This window comes from Peromyscus eremicus, chromosome 5 (genome assembly GCF_949786415.1).
Source record: "Peromyscus eremicus chromosome 5, PerEre_H2_v1, whole genome shotgun sequence".
In the NCBI taxonomy this organism is placed as follows: Eukaryota; Metazoa; Chordata; class Mammalia; order Rodentia; family Cricetidae; genus Peromyscus; species Peromyscus eremicus.
In genome coordinates this window covers 18,753,974-18,771,537 of record NC_081420.1, presented here as the reverse complement: position 1 = coordinate 18,771,537, position 17,564 = coordinate 18,753,974, and the positions used below count along the sequence as shown (strand labels likewise).

Below are 17,564 nucleotides of genomic sequence, written 5' to 3'. Positions count from 1 at the left end.
TTTATTTGCATAAAATACACAGAATAGCTTAGGATATTTACATGTCAACTATACGTCATTGAAAATATCAGCACAATGAGACTGAAGTAATGACTTTAATTTCTGTTTTTACCATCTAATGGCTCAAAAACTCTACTAAAATTTAAGCTACAAAAACAAAATTTAAGAATACAGAGAACGGGCTTAGTGGTTAAGAGCACTGGCTGCTCTTCCAGAGGTCCTGAGTTCAATTCCCAGCAACCACATGGTGGCTCACAACCATCTGTACCGAGATCTGGTGCCCTCTTCTAGCCTGCAGACATACATGCAGGCAGAACACTGTATGTATAATTTATGTATAATAAATAAATAAATCTTAAAAAAAAGGAATACAGAGAACATTCAATGCCATATGCGTTCCATCTCACACAGAAACAATTTAGAAAATCACTTATTATAATTTTGATAAATGTTTTGTTTTTTTGTTTTTTTGAGACAGGGTTTCTCTGTGTAGGTTTGGAGCCTGTCCTGGAACTCATTTTGTAGACCAGGCTGGCCTTGAACTCACAGAGATTCACCTGCCTCTGCCTCCCAAGTGCTGAGATTAAAGGCAATTTTGATAAATATTAAACAATAGATTTCTAAGGTCTTTAAAAACTTTCCAGAATACCGCAGTAGTTATTTCCCCATTTAGTAGCAAAGAAGAAAAGTGAGAAAACAATATAAAGGAATGACATTCAGAGCTCACACTGCCCCGGAAGAGCCACACACCTCTAGGCATCTTCTGGTTTGCTGAATGTCAATGTCAATTATGGATGCTAACATGCATAGTTTCCTGGGGCAGCACACAGTGGAAGAAACAGTCAATGCTACATAAACGCAACACTTTGTTTCAAAGAAGCCACATCAAGTTACATTCCAGTTTACTCTTATAATTTGTAATTATATGTTTTTCTCTGTATCAATATTAATAAAAATGAAACCTTGAAGAAGTTTCTTTAGTAAAGACTAGCTATCCTGGAATATAAGACCATCTGTTGTTTACACTCTAGGTCTTACTAAAAATGTTCAGAACTCGGGGTTGGGGATTTAGCTCAGTGGTAGAGCACTTGCCCAGCAAGTGCAAGGCCCTGGGTTCGGTCCTCAGCTCCAGAAAATAAAATAATTTAAAAAAAATGTTCTAAATTCAACTCAACACCCCAAGCTCCTAATTACAATGCTGCTTGTGAAGGCAATACAGACTCCATCTTAGGGGAAGGGCCACCATCTCAGACCACCTGCTGTACTCAGTTCCAGGAAGGACCTCAGGAATGTGCCATGACAACTCTAAAGGATACAGGGCAGTATGCTCCTGCAGACATTCTGTCTGTGGTTTATGGCCCTTGAAGATATCTAGATAATCCTGCTGAGCAGCCCAGATAATCCTGTTCAGGGGGTTGTGGTTCCCCACTAAAACCTCTAACCCAATGGTTTCAAATGTGTTTTCACGCCTAAAGTCTAGACCAATAGTTTCAAAAAATCACCTTGCCCCATATTCTTTCTACTCAATCCCACATTGCCAAAGCATGTAATTCCCAGCTTGCACTTTTTCTGTAGAAAAACTCTCTACCCCTGGGCCCGCCACTGCTGCCGCATTTCCCTCCATCTGCCATGCTGTGGCCCAGGTTGAATCTGACAATAAAAGGACCCTTATGTGCTTGCATCGGAAACCAGCTCCTTGGTGGTGCCTGGGGGTTCTGAGAAACAGGTACAACATGCTCACTGGCCTTGTAGGACCAAGAGGATCCATCTTTGCACCAAAAGCACCCTGGGTTGGAAGAGGGGCAGACTTGCATTCACAAGCTAGCAAAGTGTTTGTCAAACAGTACAGTCCCTCTGAGAGGGTAAGCTCTTCACAGAAGGGCTGGCTGGCATGAGGTCACTTATCAAACTCAAGAGAATATTTGTGCAACAAGGTACACACAGAAGCACTGCATGCACAGCCATGGGTACTGCACTCCTGGGTTTTATCTGTTCTTTGTGAGACCCAAATCAGTGTAAAACGGACTCCATCACTTATAAAGATCTGTTTGACACTTTCTAATACATCTGCCCTTTCAAGTTTAAAACAGCCTGGAAACCACAAACACTGACACAGTGACATGATCTTTACTAGAGATGATTTAGAGAATCACAAGGACTTTTATACAGAACATTCCTGATGAACATTAGCCCCAAGTAGGGATGCTACGAAACCCTCTACCACTGACCTACACACACCTCCAGTCCTAGAATGTGTAACTGTAATTCTTGCTTGATAATTATTTTGTTATATGTAATTTTACTATGTTAAAGCTAAAAGCTTCCCTTTTGAAAAAAAGAAAAGGGGAAGTGCTGGGGATGCTGTGAAAGTGTTACTCTGGTTGATTGATAAATAAAATGCTGATTGGCTAGTAGCCAGGCAGGAAGTATAGTGTAGGTAGGATAAGGAGAGAGGAGAATTCTGGGAGGTAGAAGGCTGAGTCAGGAGACGTTGCCAACCACCGCCACCATGAAAAGCAAGATGTAAGGTACCAGTAAGTCACAAGCCACGTGGCAACTTACAGATTAATAGAAATGGGTTACTTTAAGATATAAGATAGCAAGGAGCCTGAGCCATTAGGCCAAACAGTTTAAATAATATAAGCGTTTGTGTGTCTATTTGGGTCTGAGTGGCTGCGGATCTGAGCAGGACTGGAGAAAACTCCAACTACAAGAATGGGAGTCATTCTACCTAGCATTCAGAAGATGGAGAAGCAATATTCTAAAATAGTTTTTTAAAAGATTCACCATTAAAAGCTAAAATTCAAGACGTCTCTCATACACAGGATGGTAAAACTGGTGTGGCACACCCCTGCCCTCCCCATAGCTAGATTCTTTCCATATTATATTGTCTCAACATTCACAATCCAGTAACTGCCTGATCTGTCTTTCTTCTCTGGGAGGATAGGGGAGATAAACAGTTTTCTTATAAGGGAAAGCCATCTGAAAGTTCAGGAAATGGGTCCAAGTGGCTTGCATTCCCTAGACAAAAATAAAACCTAAAGTAATGTTAAAAGAATTTCCTACACTGGGCTGGCAAGATGGCTTGCTGCCAAGCCTGATGACCTGAGTTCTGACCTGACCTCTGAAACACACTTGATGGAAGAAGAGAACTGACTCCCACAACTTTTCCTCTGACTCCCACACCCATGCTGCGGCATGTGCATATATCTGTGTGCATGAACACACAAGTGTGCACACATAAACAAACAAATAAATAAACAGAATAAAAGATGTGACTCAGTGGTAGAACATCTAACATGTACAAGGCTCTGGGTTCAATTCCCAACAAGACAGGCACAGACACACAGACACACACACACACTGGTTTTTTTCATACCTCAGGAAGACTGCAAAGTTTTCCTAAGAATTCCAGGTCTATCTGGGTGTGGTGGTAAAAACCTATAGTCCTTGCATTCAGGAGGTTAGGAAAGGAGGATCAAGAGTTTGAGTCTAGCCTAGGCCACACAGCAAGGACCTATCTTAAAATCATCAACATTATTATCATCATGGTCGTCATTGCCTTCATCATCATCATCCACGGTCTTAACTAAGATCCATGACCTCATCAGAGAAATGAAAATCAAAATGACTTTGAGATACCACCTTACACCATCAGAATGGCTATGATCAAAAACACTAATGACAATCTATGTTGGAGAGGATGCAGAGCAAAGGGAATACTCCTCCACTGTTGGTGGGAATGCAAACTTGTACAACCACTGTGGAAATCAGTATAGCGGTTTCTCAGAAAATTGGGAGTCAATCTACCTCAAGACCCAGCCATACCACTCTTGGGCATATACCCAAGGAATGCTCAGTCATACCACAAAGACACATGCTCAACTATGTTCATAGCAGCACTATTTGTAATAACCAGAACCTGGAAACAACCTAGATGCCTGTCAACTGAAGAATGGATTAAGAAAATGTGGAACATACACACAATGGAGTACTACTCAGCAGAGAAAAACAATGACAGCATGAAATTTGCAGGCAAATGGATGGAACTAGAAAATATCATCCTGAGTGAGGTAACCCAAACTCAGAAGGACAAACATGGTATGTACTCACTCATAAGTGGATACTAGATATAAAGCAAAGAACAATCAGACTGCAACCCACAGAACCAGAGACGCTATATAGCATGGGGGACCCTAGGATGACTGTGGCTTATAATAAATTTTGGTTTTACTCAATTACTGGGCGAGCCTCAATCAAACATTTCACTATTAGGATAAGAATTTATACTGTATCAAGCTGATAATAGAAAAATAAATAAAAAATAAATAATCAGGACTTTTCAGTAACCTGTGGACTGCTGTCACTCCTGGCCATCTGATCTGTTCTAATTGCTTTGTTTTGAATAAAGTGCTTGTACTACTTTAAAAAAAGATCCATGACCTCAAGATTTCTCTTGATACCTGATTTCTCAAGATACCTGACTTCTACCAATTAAGACATATACTGCTAAGTCCTGAGAAGACCCAGCAGTGTTTGTAAGACTGACCCAGTTTCCTCCTGAGGATATTGTCAGTGACTTAACAACGTCAGTGACCTAACCTGGTTCACAGGAGGGAGAAGCACAGACTATCACAAAAGGCTTTTTAACAGCATTCCTGAAGTGCATCCACCAATACTGACTGCTCTGTTACCCAGACCTTCCGGAAAAAGAAAGCTAAACTGGCTACTGCTTTTAAATTTTCCTGTGAAACCTTTCTCTTAGGGGCATTCTGGATTTCACAAAAATGAGAAAAGTGACAGTATAATCAGCTGCACTTCTATACAGGGACTTGAATCTTTCAAGACCAGCAGGCTCATCTAAAAACAAGTCAAAAGATAGCTGAACTAATATCTATAATCCCAGCACCAAGAAGAGTCTGAAGCAGGAGGACTGCTATGAGTTCAAGGCTAGTCTGGCTATGGTTTAAACTATTAAAAAAAAAGAAAGAAGCTGGGCAGCGGTGGTGCACACCTTTAATCCCAGCCTTCGGGGGTGGGGGGTTTAGGAGGGAGGCAGAGGCAGGCGAATCTCTGTGAGTTCGAGGCCAACCTGGGCTACAGAGCGAGATCCAGGACAGACACCAAAACTACACAGAGAAACCCTGTCTCAAAAGACCAAAAAAAAAAAAAAAAAAAGAAAGAAAGAAAAGAGAGGAGAGGAAGGAAAGGGGAGAAACGAAAGGGGAGAAGGAAGGCCTGGCTGAACTATAGTACAGCAGAACATTCCAGAGGACCTGGAATAAAATAAAAAACAAAAGGCTTCCAAATTAGTGGCCTTGCAATTACAGTAGTTCCACTGGCAATCAGCAACCCAGAATGGTCTTCAGTCCAGAACAGCAGTACACGTCTCCAATAAGTACCACCCAAGACAGCAGCCTGGCCTACCTGTGGAGGTCTGAATTGGCCCCCATAGGCTTATATAGTTGAACTATTTGAAAGGATTACAAGGATTATGAGGTGTGGCCTTGTTGGAGGAAGTATGTCACTGGCGGTGGGCTTTGAGGTTTTAAAAGTCCATGCCAGGCCCAGTTCTTTCTTCCTGACTACAGATCAGGATGTAGCCCTCAACCTGCACCTGCCTGCACACCACCATATTCACTATGATGATAATGGGCTCAGTAGCAGTATCTTCATGTTCTATGCAGAAAGAGGTATCTGGGCAGTCATATTATTTTCAGATGATTAAGTAAACAGAACTGAAAAGCTTTCCTTTGGATTGTGTTATATTATAAACCTTAATGAATTCAGAAAAATGTCTTTTTAAAATTTAGTATAGTAAACCCTGAAACTAAAAATAACATGAAATTCAAAAGCTAGTATTTCCAAAGGGTAAAAAAGACATTTAAACATTTCCCTACAGGAATTAAGCTGAGGGCAAAATAAAAAACAAAAACAAAAAACAAAACAAAATAAAAAACAAAGTACCACATTAATAAATATATCTGTAAAGTGTTATAAGCAGTATATATAGAAATCAACTAAATCAGACTCATAGATGCAAACTTAAGAGGATGGAGCCAGTGGACAAACGCCTCCACAAAGACAATAACCTCACGGATGAAAGAACTCTTTAAATACTAACCTGCCTGCTCCTAGGACAATCCATGATAATAAGCTAACATAAAATATCACACTCAAAAGGATGACTTGTAAAATTCACTGAAAATGTTTAGGAACATTTTTCAAAGCTACGATCAGCGGTCTTTTTTTTATAGGACTACAAACAGGATTCCTGGGAAGAACAGTGTTTGCAAAAACTGACTGGCTGATTGCAGTAGTGTGGAGCTGAGTGTGGAATTAATTAGCTGGGTCCAGAGCCTAATAACCTCATCTTGAACTAGTTTTAGTCACCTGAATAGCCACTTTTTGTCCGCCTCTGTGTGTGAACTAATATCCCGTGACTACAAGATAAAAAAACCTTTTGGAATTTATTAACTTAGCAGCCCCCTAGCTTCCACTAACTCAATGCTAAGTGTGTCATCAGACACCTTCTGAAGCCTGTAGGAGAGAGTTCTCCGATCTTGCTGTGACCGTCTCTCTGATGTACTCACCATATTTTAAAATTGCATTGATTTATGGCTTTCTTTGTTCTGCTATTATACAACTCTATGAAACTGCTTCCACAGGGGAACATGAAGCCTGGGGTAACTACACTGCATGTTTCCAGGCTCCAGAATAAACTATCTCTTAATCTCTTTGAGGTGAGGGCTATTTGTTTTTCTTTCTCATCGGCAGGACAAAATTAGAAGGATCCCTTTGTCATGGCAGGTGTACAGAACCTACAGTAACCACTTGTTCCAGGAAGATTCTCACCACACCTCTCTGAGTAAGAACCACCAACCATTCATCTCCACCTTCCAGACTACATGCTGGAGTCTACCAGCATGTAGTATCATCTGAAAACATGTCCCCTTACAGCACAGAGGGTTGGTGGCTGATGGACCAGAAGGTAGGATGACACCGAGTAGAAAAGAAAAGGTGATTTCTTCCCAGCTTAAAGTAAAATCTCTCAAGAGTATCTTAGAATCCTTGATGGTAGGTAATTTATTACACACACAGAACCTACCCAACAAGACATTCTGACACTATTTATAAAACAATAACCCTTGAAAAATAGCTAATTCATTGTAAAAACTGTGCTAAAGTCTTATATATCACACCACTATTAATATAAATTAACTTTATATATGTATATCTTTTGGGGTAAATTCAGCATAAAAGTAATAAGATGATAAGATTCTAGATTCACAGGCATTTAAAACTGAAAAGAATCTGAGAGAAATGGTAACAATGATGACTTGGAATTTTAAAAAGTACTCCAAAAAAGACAATGAAGGTATAAGGAATGGGCTTTTTTTGTATTATATTCCAATAAAATGCCTAAGAAAAAAAATCCCTTCCAAATCTGTTTCACATGAAAATCTGCTTCATGTGAAAAACTCTGATTTGGGGACTAAAGGGAAGTTGAGGCAAGGTGGGTAAGATGGGGAAAGGCACACCACTGGACTCTTACTGTATATACTCACGTTACACAAGGGACATCTTGCATATTCCCTACACTGACAACTAGCCAACTGTAGGACTCATCATCCTCAATATGAGAAAAATAGGACTTGGTAATAAAAGGCCACATGGGTATTTTTTTTTAATTTATTTTTTTATGCCGAATGCTGTTTATTGAAGGAGAGAGGAGGTCTTAAATACAGGCTTACAGCACAATGGGAGAAGCCCGGAGGGCAGAAGTTCGCTACAGATGTTTTATAATCTTGCATCTAAGCTGTTAACACCCATTATGCAGGATACACAGACAAGGAACTTCCCTTAAGCATTCAGGAGGGTGGAACCCGGCAGGGAATTAGCATAGGGAGGATATCAAGATTAAGGTCAGCAAGCAAGGCAACAGTTACCCAAAACGGGGGTCAGGGCCCTACAGGTCCCCCTTTTACTAAAAAATGAGCTTCTAACTTAGGTTGCATGGGACGTCAGCAGGTCACCTACCTGTCATGGAGACGCCTGCCCAAGCCACACAAGCGCTCTGTCTTAGGTTGGTGAGCGCCCCCTAGGCATTACCCGTCTCTGAATACTCATTATCATACAGGCTCAATCGTGTGTGAGCTGCAGAGTTAACTGCTGCCAAAGATCTCAAAGTGGCACTGGGCTTGCAATCTGTGTGTTTGACACAGAAAAGACCAACAGAGGTCCTATCCCACCCATAACCAGTAGGCTAAAGGCAACTGAGCCATTCCCTTCTTTAACGAGCCTTACTGCAAATTGGAGTCCTTGTAAGATGGTATCCCAAAAGCAAATGGAACTTGAGTTTATAAATTTATAATTTTCAAAGCCAATCAAAACGTATATAACTATTGAATTAAATTTATCATGCCCAATAGAATGAAAGATTAACTAACTGTGGTAGCTACTTTTGCTGCCAGAGTCTCCACTGTGCTAGCTGTAGTAAGCAATTATGAAATGGTAATCCCAGAAACAGTAGCAGCAGTGGCCGCCACTGCTATAACAGCAACAACGGCAGCAGCAATGTCAAATTCTCTTCTGGAGCATGTGGACATACACTGGCATGGATACAACTCCAGGTACACGAACCGCCAAGGCCCATTTTTTTTGATCCCAGCATGACTTAGGCTGGCAGCTCTTCTGGAGAATCCAAAAGCATGGCTACAGTTCCTAGGCTTATGTTAATGCTTGCCAAAGCTGGCCATATTGGGCTCTCAATTCCCATTGGCATCAGAAGGGGAGAGTTTTTCATTAAGGCTCAATAGGTTTCTGTCATGTTGGGTTTCAGCAGCAGCCACAGGGGGCACACAGCACTTAGGAATCCAAAGAGGAACCTCATTGTCCTGAGGAAAGACATAAACAGAAGCCTGGGCCCACACCAACACCAGATCAGGTCTCCTCCAAGTGCTAGTAGAAAGATCCTTCCATCGCTCCAGAGGGTGATTTGCAACAGGAAACCTCCAGTGCTTATCTGCAGTGGATACTCCAGCAGAATCCACCGCTAAAAAATTTAAAATATATAAAACAAGGGAAAGAATAGAATGTGGAGAGGAATGATGAGTCCTCAGTTCCCCCTTTTTTTACTCCAGCAAAATATGTTTGTTTGGCTCCTTTTTAAACAGTTCAAATTTTTCTTTTATTTTTTATTTTTTCCATTTTTCACTTTTTCAAATTAATCAATTTATCCACCTTTCTATTACCAGCAGTATGTATTCCCATCTTAATTGTGAAATGTTTCATTGAGGCTTGCTCAGTAACTGAGTAAGACCAAAACTTATTATAAGCCACAGTCATCCTAGGGTCCCCCATGCTATATATATATATATATATATATATATATATATATATATATATATATATATATATATATATATATATTCTCCATGATTCTGTGGGTTGTAATCTGATTGTTCTTTATTTTATATCTAGAATCCACCTATGAGTGAGTACATACCATGTTTGTCCTTCTGGGTTTGGGTTACCTCACTCAGGATGATATTTTCTAGTTCCATCCATTTGCCTGCAAATTTCATGCTGTCATTGTTTTTCTCTGCTGAGTAGTACTCCATTGTGTATATGGACCACATTTTCTTAATCCATTCTTCAGTTGACAGGCATCTAGGTTGTCTCCAGGTTCTGGCTATTACAAATAGTGCTGCTATGAACATAGTTGAGCATGTATCTTTGTGGTATGAATCAGCGTTCCTTGGGTATATGCCCAAGAGTTACGGTATGGCTGGGTCTTGAGGTAGATCAATTCCTAATTTTCTGAGAAACTGCCATACTGATTTCCACAGTGGTTGTACAAGCTTGCATTCCCACCAACAGTGGAGAAGTGTTCCCTTCGCTCTGCATCCTCTCCAACATACACTGTCATTAGTGTTTTTGATCATATCCATTCTGACAGGTGTAAGGTGGTATCTCAGAGTCATTTTGATTTGCATTTCTCTGATGATTAAGGATGTTGAGCATTTCTTTAAATGTCTTTCAGCCATTTGTGATTCTTGTTTTGTGAAGTCTCTGTTTAGCTCTTTAGCTCATTTTTTTAATTGGATTGTTTAGTATTTTGATGTCTAGTTTCTTGAGTTCTTTATATACTATGGAGATCAATCCTCTGTCAGATGTGGGGTTGGTGAAGGTCTTTTCCCATTCTGTAGGCTGTCTTTTTGTCTTATTGACCGTGTCTTTTGCCCTGCAAAAGCTTCTCAGTTTCAAGAGGTCCCATTTATTAATTGTTGTGCTCAGGGTCTGTGCTGTTGGTGTTATATTTAGAAAGTGGTCTCCGGTGCCAATGCGTTCAAGAGTACTTCCTACTTTCTCTTCTATCAAGTTTAGTGTAACTGGATTTATGTTGAGGTCTTTGATCCACTTGGACTTGAGTTTTGTGCATGGTGATAGATAAGGATCTATTTGTAATCTTTTCCATATTGACATCCAGTTATGCCAGCACCATTTGTTGAAGATACTTTCTTTTTTTCCATGGCCACATGGGTATTAAGTGATAAGACAAAGAATAAAACCCAGAGCTCTCACACTATTAATGTGTAGTCTTTGGCATCTAGAATTACAGGTTAAGTCTAAATCTGACCTAGCTGCATGCCAGTCACCTCGGATAGTTTAGCCCTACCAGAAAGTTACCTGGTAGACCACTAAGTCTACTGGAGACCAGAGTCATGGACAGGAAACTCACCCAGAGCCACCTCAAACCTTTTGCCAGCATCTGCTCTGTGTTAGAAGACTGTTAAAAATAAGTTGAAAGCCACAATCAATCAAACATGAAATAGAAAACCTAACATAAGGCAGTATGGACTTATTGGGAAGGCACTCTGTGATTGCCATGCAGTTGACTGGCTAAACATACTTACTATAAAACCATTAAAACAGTTTCTGTCATCTGTGTATTGCTGAGATTTTTAAATTCAAAAATTTTAACTGGTTAGCCAGATTCTGAAAGAAGGAAGTACCCAACCCTCCTAATATTGCCAAATCAATGGTCCATCATTTCAGCACTGTGGGTTCACCTTCCCACTAGGAATAACATATCCTTCAAGTTTGGTGTACTTGTGGTTGAGACAAGAGGAGGAAAAGAAAATGGAATGGAAAAATCAAGAACTTCCAGCCCCTACAGCCAGATGTGTCCCTGGCCAAGTGACTCTCCCCTGCAGTCTTTGTTCTTCCCTGGGACAATCAGCCTGCAGCAGCCAGTGCCCTGGAAAAGCTGAGATTCTTCATACTCCAGGCACCCACACCAGAGCACGGATGGCTTTGTCGGGAGACATCCAGATGTGACTAGTTCAGGGAGTCTGCGATAGTCTAGTGCTGCCTGCCCCTTCCTGGCTCTACAACCCATGGTGCATCGTTTATCTCCTCCAGTCTTACTTTTCCTCTTGGTAAAGAAGACTGCACCTACTCAGAGAATTCTGTAAGTTAACTTAGGTTAAGTAGTTTTTTAATATCATTATAATTTAATTTTATCTTTAAAATAATGAGAAATTTAATCATAGCAACATTTTAGAAAACTGAATTATCCCAACAGTAATAAAATCAGACTAAGGGAAAGATTATTGACAGGAAAGCCAATTAGTAGGCTTCCACTATAACTGCAGAAGTTACCAAAATGTGGGTCTGAACTCAAAAGGTCTCCAATAAGACACAAAGGCAAAGACGGACTTAAAGAAACAGTCTGGACTGAGAACTGAGTAGGGCTGACAGAAGAGGAGAAAGGGATTATTACGAAGACCCCTATGACTGAGGGCGGTGTAACTCTGTAGAAGGCAGAATGGAAACAGTCAAGTTTTGTAGTGGAAGAGAACATAGAGCTTGGTGATCTTGAGATGTTTGTTGGATTTTAAAGTACAAGTGTATAGAAGGTACAAAGATGCCCACACTGAAGACCAGGATCGCCATGTATGTGGTGGATGAGCAAGGTTATGTAAAAACTACTAGAGGCCGGGCGGCGGTGGCGTATGCCTTTAATCCCAGCACTCGGGAGGCAGAGCCAGGCGAATCTCTGTGAGTTCAAGGCCAGCCTGGGCTACAGAGCGAGATCCAGGACAGGCACCAAAACTACAGAGAGAAATCCTGTCTCAAAAAAACAAAAAAACAAAAACAAAACAACAACAACAAACTCCTAGAGCCCTAGGGCACAGGAATGGGAAGTAGAAGTAATCACTACCAGAAACCAAGAGTCACCAACAATGGAGCATTTATAAGGAAACTAAAACCTACAATAGAAAAAAATGTAGTTTAACAGTGCTGGAGAATTCAAAAAAGACCAATTTCAGAAAGTCGGATAATTACCCTTAAGAGGTTAAGAAAAATATATGTAAAACATTTAAGAACATCCTAGATTTATTCTCTATCAGTATTGAACACAATATTTATATACTCTCCATCAAGAAATATTTTAACTATCATAAGCCATGCAACTTGTTCATCCATTAGTCTTTTTTCAAGAGGCATATTAGAAGTATATCAGGTAAAATAATATTTTACTTTCCTTTAACTAGTCCAGTATTTATCTTTAAGTGTACTTTCCAAACTCCATTAATCCACGTAAAAGCATGGATCATCCCAAGAATTCCCACTTACTGCAATAATTTTTGAGAGCTACTTATCATTTCTATTTTCTCTTCTTAAATGTGTTATTTTATGACAATGTATTTCTTAATCAATATAAGGACAAGAACTGTCATACACAAAACATGATGTGAAACTTCAAGAGAAAGAAAATGATACTCAATTAGGGAGAAATGTCCCTCTGTGGAAGCCAGTACCATAAATGGATTCATGTCCTTTGAAACAGTGACAGTGACATTTTCCCAAGCCAGAACTAAAGACTAGAAAGAGTAGAGGGAGGCAGAAAAGAGACCCACTTCTTAGCCACAGAAAATCTAAGCCATTATTGCCATGCTTGAGATGGTGAGGGGCTGGTCTGGAGTGAAAGGGAGGGACACTCAGCTCTCTGGTTCCCTTTACAGTCGTTTCTTTTGTCACTCATGTCGAAGCAGCAAGGCAGAAGCAAATGCACAGACACCCAGTGCTGACCACATGCTGCTGAGCACTGGAAGGAGCAGCTCCACACCCTGGGAAAAACTCAAAACTCAGCACTGATCAGGAGTTCAAGGCCAGGCCGGACTACATAAGACCTAAGTAATCCAGGAGTTTAGAAACAAGAAATGTCTTAAAGTACATCCTTATGCATCGTGTACACGTGCGTGCGTGCGTGCGTGCGTGCGTGCGTGCGTGCGTGTGTGTTTGTGCTTTGTTTTGGTTTTTCAAGACAGGGTTCCTCTGTATAACAGCCCTGGCTGTCCTGGATCTCACTCTGTAGCCCAGGCTGGCCTCAAACTCACAGAGATCCACCTGCCTCTGTCTCCTAAGTACTAGGATTAAAGGTGTGTGCCACCACTGCCCGACTTTAGTTGTTCCTTTTCATTCTCATAAGCCTACCTAGTATTAGGACACAGAGTCTCTGTTCATACTGTTCCTTCTGCCTGGACTTGTATAATCAATCCTAGATCCTCATATTGCAACCTTCAGGTTCAGGACACAGCTCTATGTATCTGCTTAGGCCTTCCCCAACACCTACAGAAGTCTACCCCTTTCTTACTGCTGTATCATCATTCCATTATCCAAAGCTCAGTCTATCGCTTGAGACTATCATTTTATACACATTTTGCCTGTGATCCCCATATTCCATGACTAACATGTAAGCTGACTACAAATACCAAGCCATCTTGTAACTGTTAGCTAAAGAAGAGCATGTACGTGGTTTTAAGTCCTTTATTTTGGCTCATAGAGTAAATACTCATTTTTTTATGAGAAATCTATGTACAACTGGTTACAAAAACATTTGCAAGAAATCCATGAGTTAGACTTGTAGGGCTAAATAATCACATTCCCGACCACTTCACATCTGAGAGTATGAGCTCCTGTCTGCCAAAAACCACGTTCTATCTGTACCACAATGAGTACTGTTTGTCAAGGCAATCCCCGGTTCTGTCCTTAAAAACATCAGCAGGACTAGAGGGATAGTTCAGTCCATAACATGTTTACCATACAATCATGAGGACCTGGGTTTGAGCTCCAGAACCACGCAAAAAGGTAAGGCATGGTGGCATGTACCTTAACCCCGTAACTAAGGAAGTAGAAACAACAGAAATCACTGGAGCTTGCTGGCCAGCCAGTCTAGCCCAAGCAGTAAGCTTCAGACCCATGAGAGACCCTGTCCCAAAACCAATAAATAAATAAAAGCCAAACTGGATGGCAACTGAGGAACAACACTTGATGTTGAACTCTGGCCGCCACATGCACAGAATATGTGTACATCTACATGAATATGCACAAACACAGACCAAAAAGCTATCAGTAACAGCAATATTATACATGCAATGTTGTTCAAACACAGTTGGTATTTCCCCCTATAACCATGCAGCTCTTTATATATGACTTTTATCAGGTAACTAAAGAAGGATATCTATTTTAAAGATTTATTTATAGCCAGGTGGTGGTGGGGCACACCTTTAATTCCAGCACTTGGGAGGCAGAGCCAGGCGGATCTCTGTGAGTTCAAGGCCAGCCTGGTCTATAGAGTGAAATCCAGGACAGGCATCAAATTTACACCGAGAACCCTGTCTCAAAAAACCAAAAAGATTTATGTATAAATGTGTATTGAGTGTTTTGCTTACACATATATTTATGCATCATGTTCTTGCTGGGTGCTCACAGAGGTCAGAAGACAGTGTCAGACTCCTTGGAACTGTAGTTACAGACAGCTGTGAACCACTATGTGGGCGCTGAGAATTGAACTCAACTCCTCTGTTAAGCAGCCAGTGCCCTTAGCCACTGAATCATCTCTCTAGCCCCAAGAATAATATTCTTGAGCAACCCATAAACACATTGGTTAAACCATCCATTCCAAGTGCTTATCAAGGTAAGTTTGAGAGTTCTCAGGTTCATAAAGTTTCCTATAGCTACACTTCCCTCCACCACCATGAGAATCACAGACATTCTAAGCCACAGTTATTACTGGGCATGGTTCACACTCCTGCTTCGGCAAGAGTAGAAACCCATTCTCTGTGCTGAGAAGGCCCAAACACAACAAAATATCACACATCCTTTCTCATCTACATAGGCTCTGATACCAACATCTGGGACTGATTCAATTTGTTCTAACTCAAAAACCAATACAAAAGGACAAGTTTGCAGAGAAGTAGGAGTTAAAGCCCTGGCTTTGATGATGGGCCTAAGTAGCTAAATGATACTATGAAACTCAGTCTACCATTCTGCTCCAGTGGCTGCTACCCTGGCCACCTGAGGTTATGGTGGGAGTGAGTCACTAAATGAGAAGGTACACAGGAGTCCCTGGAGAGATGCACAGGAACAAACCACCTCTCTTCTCCCACCTCCCAACCCTGTTCAGTTGTCTGGACGACATTTTCAGGAAATGTATAGGCCATAGGGCAGGCCAACCTGGAGCAAAAAGACAGTCATGAATTCGGGACAACAAAAAATCAAAAACTTACAAAACCTGAGATTTGTTTTGGTTTTGTTAACTCATATGTGTACATCTCAAGCATGAATTCTGTAGACAACATCATCATGCCACAGTGTTAAGTGGAGGACATCCCTGCAGGTATACAAATACTTTCTGTTTATAGCACATCATACCCATTTGTATGTTGTGTATCCAACATCTTGTACATAATCTCTTTTTAGAGCAAGTAAAGAAAAAATCACTTGTTTATTTGCACACCACTTTGTTAAAAAGGGTGGGTTTATTTTTTTTTAAAAACTCTTCATTTGAGAATCAGAAAGTTAAGCTTTTGTGTCATGGTGTGTACATGTGTGCTGGTTTACTGATGTGCACATGTCTGTGAAGACCAGATGATAACTGTTATTAGATTTTTTTTTTTACTCTTTACTCTTTTGGGGGGCCTGGCACTCAGCTCCCAAATTAATCACATGGAGGCTTATTCTTACTTATAAATGCCCAGCCTTAGCTTGGCTTATTTCTAGCCAGCTTTTCTAAAATTATCCTGTCTACCTTTTGCCTCTGGGCTTTTATCTTTCTATGTTCTACATTCCTTTCTTTCCTACTCTGTTGCTGGCTGTGTAGCTGGGTGGCTGGCCCCTGATGTCCTCCTCTCCTCCTTTTCTTATTTTCGATCCCTCTTCCCAGATGTCTCCTCGTATTTACTCTCTCTGCCTGCCAGCCCTGCCTATCCCTTCTCCTGCCTTGCAATTGGCCATTCAGTTCTTTATTAGACCAATCAGGTGTTTTAAACAAGCAAAGAAACACAGCTTCACAGAGTTAAACAAATACAACATAAAAGAATGCAACACATCTTTGCATCATTAAACAAATGTTCCACAGCATAAATGAATGTAACACATCTTCAACTAATATTCCACAACAGATAACTTCAGATAGTGTTCTTTAGGCACCATTCACTTTCTCTCTCTCTCTGTCTCCCTCTGGAAGCAGGGTCTCTTGCTGGCCTGGAGCTCATTAAGCAGGCTTGGCTGGTAGGCCATCGAGCTTCAAAGATCCTCCAGTCTATTTCTTCAATGCTTGAAGCATTGTGCTACCAAGCCTGGCTTTTTATGTGGGTTGTGGGAATAGAACTCAGGTCAGCATGCTTGGAAGATAGCTCATTACCTCCCACTGAGCCCTCTCCTTCAGCCTCGAGCTCATTTCTTGTTTTCAATATTTTAAATTTTGCAGTGTTATACAGAATACTAGGGTGCCTATTTTAATAATGTATTATATGCAAATTGGTTCTATAAGGGAGAAACTTGTAAAACACCAAGTCAAACAAATGCCTTTCCTACAGGAATTCTTGGAGCCTTTAATACACTGTCATCTAAGGCAAGTGTTTCTGTAATGTATTTGATCATGGAATGTTTGATCAGTAACTACTCATGTTAAAACACTTCTGGGGATGTTGCAGCTAGTAAGAAACTTTTTTTTTTGGATTTTTCCAGACAGGGTTTCTCTGTTTAACAGTCCTGGCTGTCCTAGAACTCACTTTGTAGAACAGGCTAGCCTCGAACTCACAGAGATTGGCCTGCCTCTGCCTCCCGAGTGCTGGGATTAAAAACGCGCACCACCACCACCACCTGGCTCTAGTAAGAAACTTTTAAATTTGATTTGTGGATTTATAGTACATGTACATTTCTCAAATCAAACAGCACTTATGAGGGTTTATTTATAATACAAATTGGTCCCCTGCTGCAACTCACTCCACCTTTCTGTCCAGCTTTTCACAAGCAACCACATTCATTCTGTTACTTCCAGCACTGACTTACTTATAAATAGTATATCAAAAACGAATTTTTTTCCTACTTTAAACATTACTGATTTCCTGTTGTACAACATGAGAATTCATTTTGAGATCCCCTCCTGCACTTTGACACAAATATGTTCTCTTGTGCCCAGCTCCCCAAATAGCTGTATCATGATTCTACATTTAAGGATCACAATACTTTGTGAATGTTGTTTATAA

General features: G+C 40.7%; 1 protein-coding gene across 2 annotated transcripts in view; it reads right to left on the bottom strand.

The window, feature by feature from the left end:
- Nucleotides 1-17,564, bottom strand: part of Dtnbp1 (dystrobrevin binding protein 1) — a 122,365-nt gene that overhangs the window by 57,004 nt on the left and 47,797 nt on the right. The gene's annotated exons all lie outside the window — the stretch shown is intronic.